This window comes from Brachypodium distachyon, chromosome 2, assembly GCF_000005505.3.
Source record: "Brachypodium distachyon strain Bd21 chromosome 2, Brachypodium_distachyon_v3.0, whole genome shotgun sequence".
In the NCBI taxonomy this organism is placed as follows: domain Eukaryota; kingdom Viridiplantae; phylum Streptophyta; class Magnoliopsida; order Poales; family Poaceae; genus Brachypodium; species Brachypodium distachyon.
The window spans coordinates 12,110,738-12,133,195 of record NC_016132.3 but is presented as its reverse complement, the minus strand read 5'-3'; the positions used below and the strand labels follow the sequence as shown (position 1 = coordinate 12,133,195).

Genomic DNA, 22,458 nt, shown 5'->3' with positions numbered 1-22,458 from the left:
TCAATCCTAAATGAGAAGGACCATACCGCATCGCCGCAGTATTGGGAAATGGTGCATACCACCTCGAGAATATGAAAGGGCAAAAACATGTCCATGCCTGGAACGGCGACAAGCTCCGGCGTTTCTACACCTAAGAAGGACCTTCAAGGGCAATCCTTCCCGCTCCCGAAAGAAGACTATCAGCGCCCAACCGACATTTTCCCTATGAAACGTTGAGGGATCGTAAGCGCCAACGAGCCCGCGTCTACATAAGGCTTGTAACTGCCCATCGGGCCATACCTTAAGACAAGGAAGCAAGGATCAATAAAACAAGTCCTTGAGGAAAAATTAAGAGTGACACGAGACACTCACACCACTCATCGTCGTAAAAAGAGCCGCTGCCCCTATGCCGCTCACCGAGAAACACGGAAAGGCCTCCGTTGGCCCAAGCATCTTCTAAAAATGTCCACAGACATAGGTTGCTACTAGCGACTTGTTTCTTGGTGGATCCTAGCGTGCTTCGAGGCCATCCGCCAAGTAGAACCAAGTCCCCCGAGGGCCGGAAGCTTCTTAAAACGCATTTAATGAGAATCGTAAATAAGCGAGTTATGCATGAGCATACTTACCTCGGAGAACCGTGCTACCCATATGCGAGACGTCGCGCACGGGCCTGCATGATAGTAACCGAGTTAAGGCTCCATAATAATCGCGGGAAAGCATAACTTCCTGAAGTCCAAAGAGGGAAAGTTCCGCATGAAATTTCCCGAACGGCAGGTCGAAATGTCCGGATCACTACCGGCATATCGATAGAGACCCTCACAAGGGTACTAGGACCCATGGCTCGTAACCATGGCCTAAGGCGCTGAAGCCAAGTCGTATCCGAACGGCGACAGCAATTGATGGCACAAAAGTGCAATCATAGCGAACGATCGCGAGCTGTATAAACTAAGGAAATATAGTACTTCACAAGAAGGAAATATAGTACTCCAAGAAACACATGTTGAGCCAAGTTAACATTTTCGATAATGTCGACCACATGGTGAAACATGAGAAATACATGCTGAGCTAAGTTAACATTTCCGATAATGTTGGCTACACAGTGAAGCATGAAACACAACAAAAAAGCTGCCTTACAACCTCTACGACTAAGAGCCTAAGCATGCTAGCCATGAGGCTAAGTCAGGTGCAGATATGCAATATCGCATAAGTAAGCAGCTGAGGTACATGACCACCTCCGAGGGCGACAAGGCTCACACCTCACCGTCACCCTCCTGAAGAGCGGGCTCAAGGTAACGCACGAAGCGTCGAGCCTGAGCGCGGAGAGGAGCACCCTGGTCCGCCAGAAACTTCTTCGCCCAGTGAGACATCTCACCCTCAAGACTGCTCATCCCGGCACCGCCGTCAAGGACTGCCGCAACCGCCAACGAAACAAGTCGGGCACCCGTACTCAAGAGGCACTTCTTCACGGTAGGCTCAATGAGCTCCACCTGGTAAGTAAGCACCCTGCTCGCCTCATCCACCATGCGACACGGAGGAAGATCCGGCTGGGGAACAATCCTCAAGCAAGTCATCGTCTCCCGAATCTCGGTGGCCTGGGCAAGCAAAAGCGAAACCACCTCGGGAGGACGACCTGGAGGAGGACGAGCACGAAGAGCAAGCATCAGGCCGTCACCCGCTGCCGCCAACTCCACCTTGAGGGAAGCAGCCTCCACGCAGGCATGCTCCCTATCAAGGTTGGCCACCACCAAGTCCTCCTCAACTCGATGGGTCCTCGCGACCTCGTCTTTCTAGCGCTCCTCAGCAAGCCGAGCCCTGGTCTCCATGGCCGCGAGCTCCGCCGAAACGCGGGAAAGCTCGGCCTCCACGGCCTCGCACCGCACCCTCTCCGAAGCCAACTCACAAAAGGCAAGGGTAGGCTTGGACATCTCCACGTCCAAAGCAGCAGAAAGCGCCCCCACCTGAGTCTTGAGGGAAGGAAGGGCACCCACGGCCTCGGCCAAACCCCTCACCTGCAAAGAAGAGGGAGTTAGAACAAAGCTAACCGAAAGGACAAAGGGAGATACGTCACGGATGCTCACCAGCTCCAGTGTCGCGAAAGGGTCTCTCGCTCATCCTCGGCCGTCGGAAGTGCTCCATCCCTTGCTTGAGTCGAGGGCTCGCTGTCGTCGCACGGGGCTCCGACACCGGGGATGCGTGGGTACCCCCTTTTTAGGTTCGGCAGTGGGCTACAGGGATCGCTCCGGCGATCGCTGGCGGGACCAATGCGAGGCGTAGGAATGCACCATGAACGCTACCAAGGGCACATGCACACGCTTTTTACCCAGGTTCGGGCCACCTTGCAGTGTAAAACCCTACGTCCTGCTTGTCTGAGCTTGTATTACTATGAAATCGGCTATTTACAGGTTGCCGGGGAAGGGTCCCCGGGTGCTCTCTTTTTGGCTAAGTGCTCCTCGCTATTTTTAGCTACTACTAGTGGTGAACTGCGTGTTGGTTGAATGAACCAACCAACCTGCCCAAAGACCGAGCTAACTGAAAAACCAACCAAAGACTGAACCCTTTGACCGCTGGCGGGGGTCCTCCTTTTATAGCCAAGGTGATACCACAGGTGCCGCGGTGCATGGTTTACAAGTGGCGAGCAATGAGCTTAGGCAGCTACTCCTCGGTGCGCTGGCATGCATGCATGAGCACCAACCCCGCTGCTAGGGGTCTAGAGCCTAACAAATAGAACTGGGCAACCACTGTTCGCCTGACTAGATAGGTAACGCTCCTCCTGTCGGCTCATTAAATGCGCCGTGCGTCTCACTCCTTGCCCTGGCGAAACTGCACACTGGGCGCCTGGCATGCGCCCACGTGGCGTCACTGCTCTGCTCGCTCGGCCCCGTCCTCACAGTGGGACCCTGCGCCCGGGAACCCCTCCTCCCGGCAAGTGACTTCCCGGGAGGCGCCCAGGCAGGAATATTCCCCGAAACCCCGCTAGCCCTTCCGGGCTGGTAGCTTGCCGGGCAGCCTGTACGTTGCTGCCCGGGGTGAGACCCTCTCGGGAACTCAGCGATGCGACCCACGCGTCGTGCAACGGTGGTACCCCGGGTGCCACGGGTGTGACACTCGCCCTCGGGAACCCCGGGCTCCGTGGCCCTCGCACCTAAAAACAAACCAAGGAGATCATGTCAAAATCATTCGGAAAAAGAATGACGTGACCAAAAGATAGGGGCACTCACCCGAGGTAGGAGCATCATCCTCAGGGCGCTCGCGACCAATGGAGAACAACTAGACGCCCGCACCGCTGGCTCCGGTCGACAACTCCACCACTGAGTCGCTCCGAAGCCGAAGCCCGGTCTCACGAGTGAAAGCCTCAACCTCGTGACTTGATGGAGGAAGAACTTGCTCAAGTCCAATCTCCCACTTCATGTGCAGATCCAAGGTCACCCTCAGGGGGGACCTCAACTCGCCCACGACAGGATCCGCCGGATCCGCCGGGGCGTAGTCAAGAGAAGGAGAAGGAGTCGGAGGAGCCTTCCTCTTTCATCCACTCGACGGACGAGGTATCTTGGGGACCGGCGCAACAGGCACCGCCAAACCCAGCACCGTCATTCCCGCCTTCGCCTTCCCGCAGGAGTCTCGCAGCTTGGACCCCACCGCCAACATGGACGGTGTGGCCAAGCGGGAGTAGCGATCGCCCACTCGAAGAAGGCGACCAAGCTTCGGGTCCTGTTGCACAGGCACCATCTTCCCGAAGCACCTCGTGATGATGTTGTGGCATCCCCCCTCGCTGATCTTGGCCTCGTACTCACGGTGCTCTGGCCCGCCGTACGGACCTATCATCTGCGTGGCCCACAACGCCGCCCTCTCCTCGGAAAACATCGCTGAAAAAGACAAGCCAAAACCATCAAGTACCTTCACAAGGGAAAACAATCAAAGCACGAAGGGGAGAGGGGCGCCACTCATGTGCGGTGACGAGCTTTGGAGGACGGAAAGATCGAGGGATCCAATCACGGAACTCGGATGGCTCCTCATCATGAAGCGCCCCGCCATCACCATCTCCTCCATGAGGTCACGAAAGCTCCTCTCGGCGGACACCTCCTTGATCTTGGCCACCTTTCAATGGTCGGCTAACCGAGGATCGCCGGGGTGAGACACCTCTCTGAGACCTCCGGCCCTAGAGCGCCGGGGCAGATCACCCGTGTGCCGAAGATGGGTCATCGAAGTCCGGAGAAGAAACCACCGGGACTCCCACTTGACGAACAACTTCTCCGCACTCTTCCCCGGCATGAGCAGGAAGTCGTCCCCGAAGCCGGAACGAAGCCTCTGGTTCACCGAACCAAAGGCGCTCAGAGCGAAGCCGTCCGGGGTGAGCAACTCCCTCACCTCCACGGTGAAACAAAACAGCAGAACCTTCATCGAAGGCTCCTCGTGAAGCGCCATCTCACACAGCCACCTGAAAACGTTCAACCTCATGATCGCCGACGGGTGAAGCTGGGCCAGCTCGATGCCGTACGTATCCAGGAACTCCAACAAAAAGGGGTGAACAGGCACGCACAAGCCAGTGTGGAATCATGCTGAGAATGTCACGATGCAGCCCGGATGCCGCTGCTGGTCGAGCCTCACCTCCTCGCCATCGGGCAGGATACCATCCCCCTTGGGGAAGTATCCCGCCTACTCCAGCTAAGCAAGATCCTCGGGGCTCATCGATGAAGGGAGAAGGTGGTCATGCGCCAACCCTCCGCCGTCCACCGGCGCTGTAGGAACCAAGGGAGGGCCACCACGAGGACGGAAGGAAATCGTCTTCTTCCGTGACGGTCGGTTCGCCACAAGCTGCCCCACCGAAGACCCCCTCGCTGGCTCACCCACCGGACGCTCGACATCGGGTCCCGCCATCTCACCTGAAAAAGGCCCGCCAAGGATTGGCAAAATACGGAAAAATTCCGAAAAAGACAAGAAAAGGGGGAGCCAAGCTCGTCGGGCCGACAGGGCCCATGCAAAAAAGAAAAGGGAGGCCCAGGCCATCGCGGCCATCTCATGGGCCATGGCCCGCCCGGCTAGCCAGCCTGAACAAGGGAGGAGAAGATGGGAGCCACCTCCCCTCCCGTGCACGCAAGGTGCTCGGCCTATTGCCTCGCGCACACCGCACCTACACCCGCGCCGGTGCCTCATGTGCCGCGCCGTGCCCGCTCTCGCCCTGCCTCACGCGCATCATGCCTGCACCCACGCCCGTGCCGCGCGCGCTTGCCCTCCCGCGCGCCAGCCGCACCTCCGCCCGCGTTCGCGCCGCGTCCGCCGCGCCCGCGCTCGCCCTGCCTCGCGGGCATCGTGCCTGCGCCCACGCTCGTGCCGCGTGTGCTGCGCCGCGCCCACGCTCACCTTGCCTCGCGCGTGCCGCGCCCACGCCCGCACCAATGCCGCGCGCTTCCGCCCATGTTCGCACCGCGTCCGCTGCGACGCGCCCTCGCTCGCGCCGCGCCTCCGCCCGCGTTTGCGACACGTCCCCCGCGCCGCGCCCACGCACGCCCGTGCCGCCTGTGCCGCGCTGCACTTGCGCCGCCTCGCACCCGCGCCTCACCCACGTCCACCTCCGCGCCGCGTCCAAGCTCACGGCCATGCCGCACCAAAGGTGCTCGACCGAACGCATGAAAGGACCGCCGGATTCAAGGACGTCCAAGACTAACACCACCTCACCTTCACAAGAACAAGGAGGACGTGGCCGGTGACGAGGATCCCCCAGGAGAACTTGGAGACACCGCCGACACCTCGCTCCAAGCGGCCTCGGATGCGCCCCCACGTCCCCACGAGGACTCGGCAATGAAGAGCTTCTGCGGCCGAGCTACAGCGACCAACGCGAGCTCCGTCGAGGATGGAAGGTAGCTAGCGCCCCTGCGGAGGTCCCTACTACACCAAGCCCTCGAAGGAGTGCCGGGTGCCGCCGAACGCGTCTTTGACACCGGGCAAACCAAACAAGTACGGTGTGAAGCTTCAAGGGATGCAGGGAGCTCCATTTTATAGGCCACCGGAGCCCCTTGACGTCCGGGTCGGACCAACCACGCGGCGACACCCCGCCGTCCTCTTCACTGTCCAAGGCCAACAAATATGGGGGGGAGGCAAGCTATCTTTCCCAAAAACAAGAAAGGAGGATGGGCAGAGCCCTCCCCTGCGGCCCCGGCCGGGGAGGAGCTTCCCCCGTCATCCATGGTGACGACGCCCTACGCAAAGGAGGAAACGGGGGGCCGGGCGACCCCCACCCGTCGCCAACCCCGTACCAAGCAGGAAGACGGCCACTAGCCGTTGGATCTAGGGCAGCCTTTCTGTCCCAGCCGTCCGATGCATCCACTTAAGCTACGAATCGGTAGCGGGCCGGCCGGGCCACAGCCCAGGAGCGGGCCAACTAACGGCCGAAATAAAAAAAAGGAGGGGGCTGTGCAACCGGAGACAGCCCAGGTGCCGGCCCGGTCCACTCCCGCAACCGCGAGGCTGGCCCAGCAGGCCCATGCGGTCGGCTGGGTGCAGGTATCTTGCGGAAAAACCCAAAATTGTGTAGAAATTACCAGTAAGACCCCGGAAATTTTGGGGAGGCTCGTAGGGCCCCTGATTTTTGCAAAAAAGTCCTCCGGGACACCGGATTTCTCGCAGAGAGACCCCTAGGGTCCTGGTTTTGCTAAAATACCCCCCGAAACTCGATTTCTCGCATAGAAATTCGTCGTGGGCATGGAATTTCCCCGGAACTCCTCCAAGGATCCTGTTTTTTGCAGGAAAGCCACCAAAGTATCATTTCCTCTTGCGAAGGGAAGATCTCGGGATTCTCGCATCAAAGGTTGACCCGAAGGCATTCTCAATGCCTCCAGCTCAAGGGGGCTACTGTAGTAGCAAAATAAAACCCTTATATGGGCCGGGCCGTAAATCCTACATGGCGACGGCTAAGTCAACATTTCTCAAGCATGAGTCAAGATGCCCACGTGGTGCGGTCAATCCTACGTGGCAAAGGAAGACAAGTCAACAAGTCAAGCCTCTCATGCCATGGCCAAAGGGTCAAATGAGCTAGAGTAGGAGGCAAGAAAGGTGTGAGGAGGGGGGCCCTAGTCCATGGTGGACCATGGGCCAAGCCCCTCTTTTCTCACATGGTACACACAAAAGTTATGGACCACAGGAGCTACTTTTACCATTTTGCCCCCACTTTTCTCTCTCTCTCAAGGGTAGCCATGGTCTTTTGTCATGGACCCCTAGGCTATAAATACCCCCCCATGGGGGCATGTACCATTCACTCTCACTTGAATAAACTCAAGGGGAGAGGGCTAGAGTGCTCCCTCGAAGGTTCACTCTCACTCGCCGCTCTCGACTGAAAGTCGATCGGCCTTGAGGAAGCCTTCTAGGGGACTCTAGTTTCGAGGCCCCGAGCTGGCCTTGGTTGGCTCGGGCTCGAAGGAGAAGGGGTTGGGTTAGAGTTCCGAGGGTATCCTAACCTCGATACTTGGAAAGACGTGTTCGGTCCAAGTACGAGGCGGCCCCGACGAACCTCTTGCTAAAAGGTGTCTTGGGAAAATCCGTTCGGCTTAAGCCCTTGTCTAACAACCCCCTTGAAGCCTTTCCTAACATAGGATTAAGTCGCACCCGCAGGGTCGACCGAACCTATCCAAAAAATATCGACGTGTCAACTTGTCCAAGTGTACGGCAACCTTCGCTATAAGGCCCGCGTACACGGCCTACTTTTATACCCGCACTTGTGCCATCAAGCATTGGCACCCCTTACTCTAATTGTTGTCTGAGAACAACAACAATATAAATTACCGGACAACTCAAAACTACTCAATTCTTAACTCACAAGTTTCGAAGTTTCAAAACGAAATAAGCAAACTCAAGTTTATCCACGGCAGTATGGGAATCTAGAAGAGGGAGACAGGAGAGGCAACAACGTCGGTGGGTGGACACCAGCGGACGGGCAACACCGGGCTGCGAGGCCAAGGCCGAGAGCAGGCAGCAGGGACGTGCTCGTGTGCTCTTGTAGTCATGCGTCATTGGCCCTGGCAAGGCCGCGGGACGGTGAGGCCGGGGATTCGTGACGAGCCATTCAGTAGGCATCTACAAAGCATCATCGATGTGAGGAGGAAGACAACAGGGTCGGGTGCCTATCTGGTGTGTGTGGAATGAAAAAAAAATAAGTTTTTCATTTTTCGGTTTTATTTTGGTTTTCGGTAAAGTCATTATTTTTTCCACCGCGCCCTGTAATAGAACCACTTTTTGATCTGGTGATTTCTGTTGGAGATATGCCCTAGAGGCGATCATGTGATGATGTTATTTCCTATGTATTCATGAGTTAATATTATTGTCCTTGAACATCATCACTGATATGTATCAATAAATATGTGATTTGTTTGTGAAAATATATATTCTATGTTGTTGTTCTAATGGTCTCTAGTCATTGAGGTTATGCGGACACCCAACCTAGACTAGCAATGTGATTCAGTATGATGACTATGTTTCACAAGTCATAAGGCAAGGTGTTGCCAACTGATAGCATTGGACTCGACAATGAGACTGCCGAGTCGAACAAACCCGCGCTGAGACACAACGAGATGATTGTCATTTGTTAGTCTCAAGTACGATGTTTATGCCAGTCCTAGACCTGAGGTCATTGCATGAGCTTGGGATGTGAATCGGCTTACTTATGGGTTACCAAACGCTACTCCGTAACTGGGTAGTTATAAAGGTAGTTTTTGGGTTTGCTGAGAAGCATGCTGCAAGTCATGGTTAATCAAGATGGCATTTGCCCCTCCCTTTCGGAGAGATATCTCCGGGCCCTCTCGAGTGATCAAATTCGGAAAGCATGGCCATGCGACTTGGGTTAAGCGTTAACCCGTTCAGAAATCGGAATCACGAGTTCGAGAAGAGAGTCGAGCTATACACAAGGATGACAAGTAATCGCCTTGAGCACGACACACATATCGTGAGGCAAAAGGAATGTTGCATGTGGACACATTGTATGGTTTGTCAATATATTTTGTGGTTATTCGGAAGTCAGCACGTGCTGCTAGGCGCCGCTACTGACTATCGACTTGGCTCGGAACCTGTGTTCGGACTCGTAGTCGTGTCCGTCTGACCGCGAACCTGTAGGGTCGCACACTTAAGGGGATGGGACCGAATTGGATCAGATCCAACTCGTATCGGGTTTAGACTCCTAACGGGCCTCAATTGTTGAAGCCCACCAGGGAGGTCTATATAAGTGGAGGAGGCATCCCCAGTTAGGGTTACCCCAGTTTGTGGCACGAGTCAGACTCGGCCATCACATCTCCACGCCCAAACCTTGCGATCGGATCTAGCAGTCCGCCGCATGGAGCTCCTCTCTGTACGTGTGGATACCTCGGAGGTGTTGCGCCTGCGGCGCTTGGACGAACTGTTTGTGGGATCGGTGAGGAGGAACAGGCCGATCGACTACTCGGCATCGACACGCATCACCGACTCTACTTCCGCTACGGGTCTACGCGTCTAGTGGTAATCACGTGATCCATTATATACAGCATTGATCCAGACGGAATCGGTAGAAAATTTTATTTTGTGCTCGCGTAGCCTACCGTGTTCCCCAACAATTTCCTCTCTGCATCATGTCGTGTTAGTTAGAGATACAATTGTGCATAAGTTAGAGATAAGATAGATTCGGTCAAAAAAGTTATTTGTCTTTTCCATTGTACGGAAATACTGTAGAGGATAACCCCTATAGTAATATTGTGAGCACCAGGATTTGAACCCTGGTGGGTGGAGTTATGCACCCACAACTCCACCACCACACCAAGAGGTGTTTCTCTCAATCCCACTTTTCTACAGTGTTATCTTGATCCATTTGCATGTATGCTGATTGGCTCACACTGACACTGGGGAGAGCGTATGCATCTAGAACTATCAGTTCTTGCTGTTGGATTTGGCCCTGATTCACGTCCTGCCGCGGTAGCTTTCTTCTTGCCGCGGCAGAAAACAGAACAGCAAACAGAGTTTTAGAGCTATCGATTAGAAGAGATTTGAACTCGAGATTTTCCTGTCAATAAGCTGCCTTTGCCGTGCCTTTGTATTCCTTTATATATGGGTTACAAACGAGACCGACTCCGCGTCCAACTCGACAGGAATCCCTGCCCAACACGACGCTACCCGAATACAACTTCGTTTTAGACTCAATGCTAAGACTCTTACTGGATATCAATCCGACTCTTACTGGACACAAAATCCTACGAAAATCTACTCTTACTGGAGTTCATCTTATACTACAATGAATCTCCTTATTACAGAAACCGAAGATGAAACTAATTGCAAATTGGGCTTAGAACTCACATTCACCCCCTAAGCACAATGTGCACTTACTTGACCTCTTTGACTCCTATCCTTTGCCTCATCTCCTAAAACTTGAACCTTCCAAGTGACTTGGTTAGAATATCTGCCAATTGATCATCGGTACTTATATAGTCAACATCTACCTTGCCTTCTTCTACACACTCCCTGATATAATGATACCTCGTATCAATGTGTTTGCTCCTGTCATTGTGCACTGGATTTTTACACAGGGAAATAGTACACTTGTTGTCGACTCTTAGTACGAACTTCTCCGGTTCCTCTACTTGCAGATCGGCAAGCAACCGACCCAACCACACACCTTGGCTCGCTGCTGTTGCAGCAGCAATGTACTCAGCCTCACATGATGATCAGGCAACAACTTTCTGCTTTTGTGATAGCCAGCTGATCATATTTGAGCCCAAGAAATATGCAACGCCCGAGGTTCTCTTACGGTCATCCACATCTCCTGCCATGTCACTATCACTGTATCCCAGCAATTTTGCCTTCTCATCTTTCTTCTTCTTAACATAAGTACAGCCGAAGTTCATTGTACCTTTTACATATTGCGGAATAAGCTTTACTGCTGCCAGGTGTTCTTCAGTAGGTGCCTCCATGAACCTACTCATGATTCCGACTGAATATGCCAAATCAGGTCGGGTGTTCACCAAGTACCTTAGGCTTCCCACAACCGATCTATATTCCGTGGCATCTACAGCTTCAGAATCACTCGTCTTCCTTAACTTCTGTCGTGGCTCCATTGGTGCATATGTTGGATTACAATCCTCCATACCGCAGCTACTCAGTATCTTTCTAGCATATGCTTTCTGACAGAGTGTGATCCCATCAGTGCTTTGATGTACCTCGATCCCGAGGTAGTAGCTAAGTAAGCCAAGATCACTCATCTTTCTTTCATCTGCTGCTTAAACTTTGTGATCTCCTTCTCATCTGCACCAGTGATTAAGAGATCATCAACATAAACACCAATTAGAAGCCGATCTGCCCCTTTTCCACGTTTGTACATAGCATGTTCTAGAGGGCACTTCTCAAACCCGAGTGAAGTTAAAGTGTTGTCCAGTTTGATGTTCCATGCCCTTGGCGCTTGTCGTAGCCCGTACAACGCCTTGTTCAACTTCAATACTTTGTGCTCTTCTCCCTTCTTGATAAATCCCAGAGGCTGCTGAACATAAACTTCTTCTTCTAAAACACCGTTTAAGAACGCAAAGATTTAACATCCATGTGATGTAGCTTTCATGATTCTTGAGCAGCTAGTGCTATTAACAACCTCATGAACTCCATCCTTGCAACAGGAGCAAACACCTCTTCAGAGTCAAGGCCTTGTTGTTGCACGTATCCTTTTGCTACAAGCCGGGCTTTGTGTTTTACAACAACTCCATTTGAATCTTTCTTCACTTTGAACACCCACTTCAACCCAATGGGTTTATGACCTGGAGGTAGATCAGTTAGGGACCAAGTATCATTGTCCCGAATCGAGGCTATCTCTTCCTCCATAGCTGGATGCCAACTTTCTTCTCCACTAGCTTCTTTAAAGTTTTCTGGCTCTTCCGTACTTAGCATGCAATGAGCCTTGACTGTGCGCTTCATCTTCACCTGCTTGGGCTTCACTTGCTTAGCCGGATATAACTCAGACAGAGCTCGGAACCTTTCTGGTGTATTGCGTCGTCCAGATGTTCTTCGCGGTGGCTCAGGCGCTACCATTTTTTCTGCCGCCGCTGCTGCCGCGGCAGCCAATCTGGGCGATCTTCTTGTCGCGGCAGAGTTCTTTCCTGCCGCGGCAGAGCTTCTGTCTGTGTTTTCTGTCGCGGCAGCGCCAGTACTCTCCTCCTGCGCTGATTCTGCCGTGGCAGAGCCTTGTACTTCCTGGCTCGCACCTCGATCTGAGCTGGCAACATCTGCATTGCCCGCTGGTTCTTGCGTGCCTCCTGGTTCTTCTGCCGCGGCAGACTCAGATTCTGCCGCGGTAGAAACTGTTGGTTCAGAGGATGGTGTAGAGCCAGAACTTGCCCCTCTGGCGCTCGTGGCTCATCCGGGCGGAGTGCCTGGCTCTCCTCCACCATTCCCGTCATGATCATGATCCACGTCATGACCTCCTCCATGATCTGCAACATCGGGTACAGGGTAAGTTATAGAAAAAATTTCACCTTGCCCAATCTGGTTCTCATCTGAGTCTTTGCCCCACGTCCACTTTTTTCCTTCCTCGAACACTACATCCCGTGAGACATGTACTTTCTTCGTCAACGGGAAATACACACGGTATGCTTTTGAGTGTCCTGCGGAGCTTGACTCGTACCCGATCATGATCATTGGAGTACTTCAATCATCCATCTTGCCAACATGTCCTGATATGTTCTTCAAATGTGCAACACACCCAAACGTGCATAGATAATCGACACTAGGCTTTCTTCCGCACCAAGCCTCATAAGGCGTCATCCCCGGGACACTTTTGGTTGGTGCCCGGTTAAGTAGATACACGGATGTGTTCACTGCTTCTCCCCAAAACTTCCCTGGCAGCCCCTTGCTCTTTAGCATGCTACGAGCCATGGCTACGACAGTTTGATTTCTTCTCTCCACGACACCGTTCTGTTGTGGCATGTAGGGTGCAGTGAGGTATCGCCTTATGCCGTGTTCTTCACAGAAAGAGGTGAACATGCGAGAAGTAAATTCTCCACCTCTATCCGTGCGGAAGGCCTTCAGTTTCGCTTCTGCTTCTACCTCAGCGGCAGTCTTGATTAGCTTGAATGCACGAAGCGCCTGATCCTTACTCTTCAGAAGTACAACCCACATGTAACGACTGAAGTCATCAACTACAAGCAGGAAGTATCTATTCCCTGCTGGAGTTGCCGGCGAAATTGGACCACATAGATCATCGTGCATCAATTCCAGTACCTTGCTAGCTCGGTAATTTGCTTCTCTTGGAAACGGGGCTCGCCGCTGCTTTCCAATGAGACATCCATCGCAGATCTGTTCCACATGTTCTATGCAAGGCATACCCTACATCATGCCCTTCTGCCCAAGTTGACGTAGAGCGTTTAAGTTCAGATGTCCATATCTTGCATGCCATTGCCAAGCTGGATCATCAAGACCTGCCAACAAACATACCGGTTCTGTCTGACCAAGGTTCAAAATATACAATCTGTTAGGGGCCCTTTTAACTTGCATAAGCAATTTCCTCTGCCGATCATAGCCCCATAAGAAACCATCTTCGAGTACTATCTTGCACCCGCTCTCTTCTAACTGTCCTAAACTGATTATATTGCTCTTCAGCTTTGGGATGTAATAGACATCGGTGAGTACCTTATGATCTCCATACCTGGTTTCAAATAGAACCGTGCCCCGTCCTTCTATTGCCACTGTTGAACCATCACCAAATCGGACAATACCAATTACTGCGATGTTGAGTTCAGAAAACTGACTCTTGTCGCCTGTCATGTGGTTGCTTGCACCTGTATCGAGGTACCACACGTTGCTAGCGTTGTTTCTCTTCTTGTCGTGAAGGAACACCTTTCTCTCGACAAGTTTCACCACCTCAACTTCTTTTGGTTGTTGTGGTTGCTGATCTTCATCCATCAGCTCGCATATCTCAACCATGAGCAGCGCCGGATCATCGTCACCTTCTTTTGCAACGTAGGCGGTTTCCTTCAATGGCTTTCGGCATTATGACTTGAAGTGACCCATGAGTCCACAGTTGTGGCACTTTACTTTCTTTATATCAAACTTACGCTTCGGAGCAACAGAATTATTGTCGCCATTGCTTTGGGACTTTTTCTTCTGCTTGCTCTGGTCCTTCTTAGCGCCACTTCCGGATGCTTCGCCACTTCTCTTGGTGTACAGGTTCTGCCATTGTGCTCTAGTGAGCATGAGATGCTCGTCCTCTTTTCCATCTCCGTAGCTAAGTCGAAGACGTTCATCGTGGGCCTTGTACCGCCCAACCAGATCCTCCATTGTGAGGGTTTTGAGATCAACACACTGCTCGATCGAGATGACAATCTACATGTATCGAGGGGACGCAGCATGGAGGAATCGGCGCACGACCGATACATCTGTTAGGGTTTCACCGAGATCCCTAATTCCGTTTACCAGAGTAGAAACTCTTGCTGCAAACTCATCGACTGATTCATCATCCCCCATCTTCAGGCTCTCATAATTCTTGAGCAAAGTCTGAAGATTTGCTTCATGGACACGTTCATGACCCTTATGCAGGGTTTTTACCGTCGCCCATGCCTCTTTCGCTGTCTTCTTTCCCTTCAGATGTTGCAGCACATCATTAGGGACAGTGCCATAGATCGCCGATAGAGCCAGGCGATCCTTCCGATACTCAGCTCCTCCCTTCGCGTATGCGGCGCCTCCGGGATCGACTGCCTCCCAGATCTCCTGGGACTCCAACGCAACCTCCATCTTCATCGCCCACATACTGTAGTCATTCCGATCCAATCGTGGATAGAACGTCGCTGGTGGCGCCGCGGATTCTTTAGCGGCCCCAGACGCAGATGCTCCCGGCGCCATGATCTACTTTCCTTCGAGATCACAACGAGGCTCTGATACCAAATGTTGGATTTGGCCCTGATTCACATCTTGCCGCGGTAGCTTTCTTCCTGCTGCGGCAGAAAACAGAACAGCAAACAGAGTTTTAGAGCTATCGATTAGAAGAGATTTGAACTCGAGATTTTCCTTGCAATAAGTTGTCTTTGCCGTGCCTTTGTATTCCTTTATATATGGGTTACAAACGAGACCGACTCCGCGTCCAACTCGACAGGAATGCCTGCCCAACACGACGCTACCCGAATACAACTTCGGTTTAGAGTCAACGCTAAGACTCTTACTGGACACAAAATCCTATGAAAATCTACTCTTACTGAAGTTCATCTTATACTACAATGAATCTCCTTGTTACAGAAACCGAAGATGAAACTAATTGCAAATTGGGCTTAGAACTCACACTTGCGAGTTGGGACCTACGTGGTGCTAAACGAAGAATAAAATACTTGATAAGATCAACCTGGCAATGCGACCATGCTCATTGCCTTCCATCACCGCCATCACAATGGACATACAAACTCTTAGGGCCATTTTGGCCGATTCGTCCAACAAAGAGAACTCCCTGATAAAATTTTCCAAAGAGTACAACAATGGGCATGCTAGTACGTCAGTCAGACATCGGACTATCGGAGGCTACATTAGTTTTATCTAGGGCCTATTCAGTTCAAGAAAAGAAAAACATAGAAAAATAGCATTGCCATAGGATGGCAGTTGCCGTCCTAACGAATTGGTCCAACCTAGAAAGTGTGCTTAGCTCACTTGGTTAGAAGAGTGGATGTACAGCCCAAATACCTAGGTTCAAGTCCTCTTCTTCAAAAACACATTCGTCCAACCTCAGTTCGTTCAATTCAAAAACAAAAAACTTCGATGAGATTCCTAAAGGATAGCTTTACTTGTTTCATACGGACCAAATGTATCTGCAGTGAATTTTCCTTTGCAATCCTTAATCTTTTAGGTTACCTACGATAATCCTACGAAACAAATGAGGCCCTAATATAAAGAAAAAGGCAGCGAGCAAGAGTTTCGCAATTTTGTTTCACCCAGCATTTCAATATAAATGGGCTAACGATGAAAGAAATAAGGTATTTATGGTATCTAATAAAATGCAGAAGTTTGATTAACCAGATGACCAACACTACGTTGGATTATTGGCATTTGCTAATTCGGTGGGCATAAGATCCATCCCTACGCAGGAAATGAGTGATCGAAAAGCTAGCAACCTACTCGTACCTTTTTTTTTTTGGACAAACAGAGGGCTCTCCCTCCGGTTTCATTAAATAAAACCATATGTCTTTTACATAAATAGTCTTGCAGTTAACACAAAAGGAAATCAAGAGGATTACATCAAAACTCAGTTGAGCAACCCACACTTTCACAGGCAGCAACAAACACACTGTTGCTCCTCCCAGTTTTGTCAACAAGCTCTTACTCCTCCAGCAATCACAGCGAGCTCATATCCCCTCAGGCAGTTAACCTCAACATTTGTCGGCGCCCACCCTTGCGACCTGCGGAAGGCCTCACCCGTTGCTTGCCAAAGCCGCTAAGAACAGCCCCGCAGTAGCTCTTGGGATGATTTTTCCTGCAAGCCAGCCCACGAGCCAATGGTCGAACAAATAACAAATATCACAGCAACAGCAGTAGGGTCATTTGGCCAAATATTACGAAAGCAAGCATCGTTTTCGTGTTTTCCAAATTGACCACAGAACAGCAGAAACACCAACAAAAACCGAAACAAATTCCTTCCTACAGAAGCGCAGCAGCCAGAGATCAAATAAGTCCTAAACAGACACAGGAGCAGACTGAAATCCAAAGCTACAAAGCACAACTCGCCAGACACACCTAGCAAGCGAGCACGAGAAGAACAGGTGATCAATACTCTCCTTTCTTGCACAGAAAAGGCAAAGATAATCCCCCTCACCGCCCCTTTCCTTGAGCACAACTCTAGTTAAAATGCTCCCCTTACCGGCCAACCATATATGCCTTGATCAACAGAAGAATTTTAACACGCCAAAGAAAATAATACTGAGATCTTTTCATACTACGAGACAAAGAGCATACTGAAAACCTCCCCCTTGCATCAAGCTTCCAAAACAGTTTATCTAACAGAAACTTATAAAATGAATTGTCTCCCATCTTTCTTGACAGATAGAGTAACAACACTACAAAGCTCTATGAAAAATTAAAACGACACTTAGAATGAGAAGATACAGACAAGGTATTGATCACGTGGAGGCCTGACCCTTAACTGATATCTTCCCCAAATCTGATCATCCTCCCATTCTCTCAAACAACTACAGCAGCTAATGCTAACCTCTTTAACATGCATGAATTGCTCAAAAGACAAAGCAATAATTGAGAATTCTGGCACTTTCAATCTCAAATTCCAACATGAAAAATGTATCACCTGCCTATTGCAGACTGACACAGCCAAATCTAAACTAAGAGCAGAAACAACAAAATTCAGACCACACAAAAGAGAGAGGTACAGTATCCTTAAATTCATTCGTGATCCAACATGGAACCCAGCGAAGATCAAAGCAACAGTACCACCCTCCAACGGATCAGACGAAAATCTAACATTGAAAGTGGGAAGAGACAAACATAGGAATTGATTATCCGGAGGCTAGCCCCCTCAGCAATCATTTTACCTAAATCTGTCCCTCTTACCTTTCCAGCTTTCCTTAATAAACATCTACTACATCTAACAAAAAACCTCTTTACCATGCATAATTTGCTTAAAAGACAGCACACAATGAGATGTCTAGCACTTTCTAACTCAGATTCGAACAGAAAATAGTATAGCCTTAATTGAACTAAAGGAAAAACAAGCTCCATCACTTTGCACAAACAAAACTAAACTGAGAGCAGAAGCAAGAAATACAGAGCACATAGGAGGCTGCGGCGGTCACACACAGCAGAATCGGAGGCTCGGGAAGCAGGATGACCCCGCCCCCGTCCTCCTCCTCCCCGGTAACGACGCGGGGCCTCCTGGCTCTGGCCCTTGCCGAGAAGCTCACACCGACCTCCTCGCCGGCTACACCGACGCCATGGCGCTCACCATCTCCCCGGAGGCCGAGTCCGCCGCCTCGACGGAATCTGGGGAAGCGGGGCGGGGTTAGTGGCTACGAGGTCTGGGGAGGGAGGGTGCTCGACGGGATCTGGTGGGGAGGATTAGGAACGGCCACGGGATCTGGCGAGGGAGGCGGCGGCAGCATCTCCCCCACATGGCTGCGCTAGCTGGTCGGACGGAATCCCTGGGCCCCTCCCCTAACCTACTCGTACCTACTACCTACCTATGCAAATCTTAACATGATCACACGCGGACACATCCACTGCAGCCATCGAAAAAACTGGTCGCCCGCAAAAGTTGGGACAGAGCCTCCCACTTGACTTGATAGATTCTACACCACGTGGTTGCTCAAATAATCGCTACACAAAATAACAGCAAAACATTTGGTACGTGTTTTTAATACCACGAAACAGTGAGAGAGACTCCTTAGATATCCTTTTAGGCCAGAGTAAATTTCACAAAATCACGTTTTTTGAGTCAGTTTTGTCGTGCAGCCACATTTAATGAAATACCGTCCGCAAAACCACGTTTTTTAATCAAGTTGTCTCAATAAGCCCGAAAACCATAAGTTAATGGTTTTGCTCAAATCCTGACAGATGGGCCCACATGTCGGTCACATGCGTGTGTGCAGCATTTAACGTGGTGCTAATCAATCAATTAGCTTGCTTCTGTTCTTGCACGTGCGCATTGTGCCGGATTCCATCGGCCGGAGACGTCAGAAGTACTCGACGGGCTGCGAAGTTCTGTTTCGGATTTGTGATCTGAACCAACATAATTTTTCTGAAAACTACTGTAAAAATTTCGGCACTGCAAATCCAATACTTGAAGCATATATGCTCGTTGAATGTTTTGACACAACCTTTTCGGTGGACGATCCCCAATTCTCTCCAACCCATCCATGGTCGTAATCCTCCTCACATCATCCAGCAGCAGCTAAAACTGAAATCTGCTTTGCAGATTGCATTGCAAGCCGGAACAGAGCACTCAAGAATCGTGGAGGACTACTGCGGAGGGCGTCGAGGCGAGAACCGGAGAACCCGTGGGAGAAGACGACCTTGAACCGCGCTTCCTCCTTGCGCACCCCGGACTTGGTGTAAGCCAGGTGCGACCTGTCCCTGAGCCTTACCCTCGGCGCCGTCACGGGCGGGCTGCCGGGCGCCTTGCAGATCCATGGCTTCACGACTCGTGGCGTCACGGACCAGTGGCACCTGGCTGTTGCCCGCGGCAGCACAAACATCTGCTCACTCGCCCTGTGGGATGTGCCGCTTGTGATCGATTCTGGCCTTGCTGAGATCGCCGCCGGGTGCCCCTCACTGGAGCATCTGGATATCGCTTCCGAAGGTGAGGAATTAGACTGCGGGGAGGAGAAAAGGCCAGAAGTGAAGTGACGGGCTTACGGATCGGGTTCGGGCTGACTTGGCAACCCACATGTGGGCCCCACTTGTCAGGATTTGAGCAAAACCATCAACATAAGCGGTTTTCGGGTTTACTGAGACAACTTGATTCAAAAGGTGTGGTTTTGCGGACGGTATTTCGTTAAGTGTGGCTCTGTCACACAGCTGGCCCAAAAAATATGGTTTTTTCTATACCTCGGTCCCTTTTTTTTCTCCTCGTTTGTTATCTTCGCCTCAAATGTCTCATACTTAGATATACTGTTAGTTTGTCTCAGAACAGTCATACCACACTACGGGTACACGTATTCTCGGTGGAGTCCGGAGGTCCACTGACCTAGTCTGCTGTCAGTATGTGCGGACGTTCATTAATTATTGCTTCTGAGTTGTAGCACGCATATCTCGTACACGAGGCATTTTCGATTCAGAAAATCCCTGATCCGAAGGGGTGGTGTTATCTCTATCAATATGATATTATTTATTCTAGTTTCCGGAACACAAATAGATAGTGGAAAAAATGGAACTACGATTCATTCACTATTCAGACCTCGTAACCGGACTGAAATTTTTTTAAGTAGTTCTTAATAAAATAATTAAAAAAGAATTTTTCTTCCTTGCCCAGAAGTCAACTTTTTCCCCTCCATTTTGTCTAATCATTACACGGATTCCATAAAAATGATTATCAGGTGGTTCTTATTCGAAGAAACCTTACCTTTTGTTTAGCTTGAGACTCAATCATCTTGGCTCTCGTATGAATCTACCGTTTGGAATCATCGTCAAAGGCTCTACACCACCTTCGTCAACCTTCTGCCTTGCTCTTCCATGCAAAAGGGGTAGTTCACCTCTGAGCAAATTTTGTGGTATTAGTTTGTATCTCTTCATTTGCCTCAATGATTATAATCGTAGATAGTATGAGCCATCTTACATGATTACAATCAACTAATATAATCGGTGCCTCGGTCTATCCTTGTTTCTTTATCTTTATCTTTACGCTAACATCTAAGTTGGTGGTCGCGAGTTCACTCCAACAAGAGTACCTCTTAAAGACTACGGAATCATCTAATTGTCACTAATCTTTACACTTATAAAGATCTGAATTGGTGGTCGCGAGTTCACTTCAACAAGAGTACCTCTTAAAGGCTACGGAATCATCTAATTGTCACTAATCTTTACACTTATAAAGATCTAAGTTGGTGGTCGTGAGTTCACTCCAACAAGAGTACCTCTTAAAGGCTACGGAATCATCTAATTGCCAATAATTCTATACGTATCATGATCTAATGACTATGTTTGATTGGTTTTCATGACTTTCAAGAGTAATTGAATTTTTCAAAAATAATATTTTGACATAATTCTTATTTATCAGAAATTTTAAAAATATGAGCGACACATATTTAATCAACTCATGCATAACACAAATTTATTTCGTAGCAGAGCATGGACATTTAGGTAGTATGAGATAAGTTAACAGTTTTGCTAGCGCTCAGTCGACTTAGGGTGATACATAATAATTTCTCAGTCGACGCTCTCAACCGTCAGTATGTTCCCTAAGATTCTTGCGGCTTGGTAAACAGGAATCTGGATGGTTTTTTTTTTTGTAATCCCTTTGTTTATGTTTGACTGTGAGTAATTTATAAAAAGATGCATATCTATAATCTCTATAAAGTTCATACCCACTAAATGCATTTATTATTTGCAAGCTCAAACATGGTGCTTCCACGTCACCCCAATTGTGTGTATCCATCGGATGTTAAATCTATGGTCATTAGTTTACACATGCAGCAATAGATAACCCCCGCTAATTTCTCTTCACATGTAACCTGTTCATCTGAGCAAAGTTTAATGCCCACTACATCTAATTAGGCTGCCTTCTCACCGGCCCACGCTGTGCTTTTTTAAATTTCTATCATGCAGTAACTGAAGCTTGAACACTCATAATTTTTCATGGACGTTTCCTCTTTTCCTATTCTCACTGAGCCAGCACACTACTGACTGGAGTACTCTGGAAGGGATACAAGCAGTCACTCCCTTCGATTGATTTTTATCCGTGACCACCCCCATGACCTCCAGCTGCCACAAACATGCATTCGCTTATTCTCCCCGTGCATCTAACAGTTCCACTCGACTGGCTACAGATTGGGTCCAGATGGCCACCGGCAACAGCAAGGAATCCCTCTCAATCGCTCTCCTCTGCCATGTTCCGACTCAGCGCCGATCACCACGCACTCCATCCCTCGACCTCAGGCAGATTTGATCTCGACATAGAAGACTCAAGTTCCCCCTTCTCTTGGTATGCAGTTTTGCACGAAGCATGGTATTTGTGCTGCCCCTATCTAATTTTTGTAATTTTATCTAATTGATATGTTTATTGGGTTGCTTTTTGTAAGAAATGAAGGAGCAGTTCTGGCATCCAACTTATATTATTTGAACAATAAGACTGTATGATATGGTATAGCTAATTGTCAGGGATGTATGTGCAAGTCTCTAGCCAAGAACTCTCTTCGCTGTTGTCTCGGCATTGTACGATTGAAAATGATGTTGCCTTTTCCGCTCACAGCCTCAAATCAAACGTTTCCAATCCATTTGCCACAACAGGTACATGCAGATCTGATCCCCGGTGCCTAAATCTCTTCTTCTTCCTATATTAGTTTGCCTTCAAATCTTATCCTTCCGAGATTGCTCCGATTGATATCTGTAATCTCTATAATGTTACACAGGTACATTGATTGTTGTCTCAATGGATGCTGGCCATTTATGGATTACATCATCTTCAACAATTGAGAGAAAAGGAGATGCAGTTTGTCATTGGACAACACGTGGATTTGTTCTGTATGGTTATGTATATATATCAGGGTGACATTTTCACTTGAAAAATATCAAATCGGTATTGATACAACTCAAAATGCCCCGCTACTTCTCCATTGTTTCCCATCGATCCATATTCATTCACTTTGTTGCAGGGCACTTTGAAGCAATAAAAATTAAAAAACACATCATACACAAATATGATATAATATTTTTATGTGCTCCGATACTGTGTCACATGATACATGTGCAACTTTTCATATATTCAGTGGTTTGATTTATAAATTCCCGCCGCAACGCGAGGGGTATCCTTCTAGTTGTTTAGTATGTTCTTGACGTAAGATCTGGCCAGATTTG

General features: G+C 49.8%; 2 long non-coding RNA genes across 4 annotated transcripts; one reads left to right on the top strand and one right to left on the bottom strand.

Annotated features, from left to right (window-relative positions):
* Positions 1 to 16,066: 16,066 nt before the first annotated feature.
* On the bottom strand, positions 16,067 to 18,183 carry LOC106865943. The gene is made up of 2 exons (XR_001405763.2): positions 17,749 to 18,183; positions 16,067 to 16,414 (listed from the first exon to the last, which is right to left on the bottom strand). It is a non-coding gene; the product is annotated as an uncharacterized LOC106865943 (long non-coding RNA).
* Positions 18,184 to 21,336: 3,153 nt separating this feature from the next.
* On the top strand, positions 21,337 to 22,199 carry LOC112270795. 3 transcript variants are annotated; one of them, XR_002963150.1, is made up of 3 exons: positions 21,337 to 21,586; positions 21,684 to 21,891; positions 22,014 to 22,199. It is a non-coding gene; the product is annotated as an uncharacterized LOC112270795 (long non-coding RNA). The 3 variants fall into 3 exon arrangements; XR_002963152.1 differs by having other exon boundaries at positions 21,338 to 21,586; positions 21,752 to 21,891; XR_002963151.1 differs by having other exon boundaries at positions 21,341 to 21,586; positions 21,763 to 21,891.
* Positions 22,200 to 22,458: the final 259 nt, after the last annotated feature.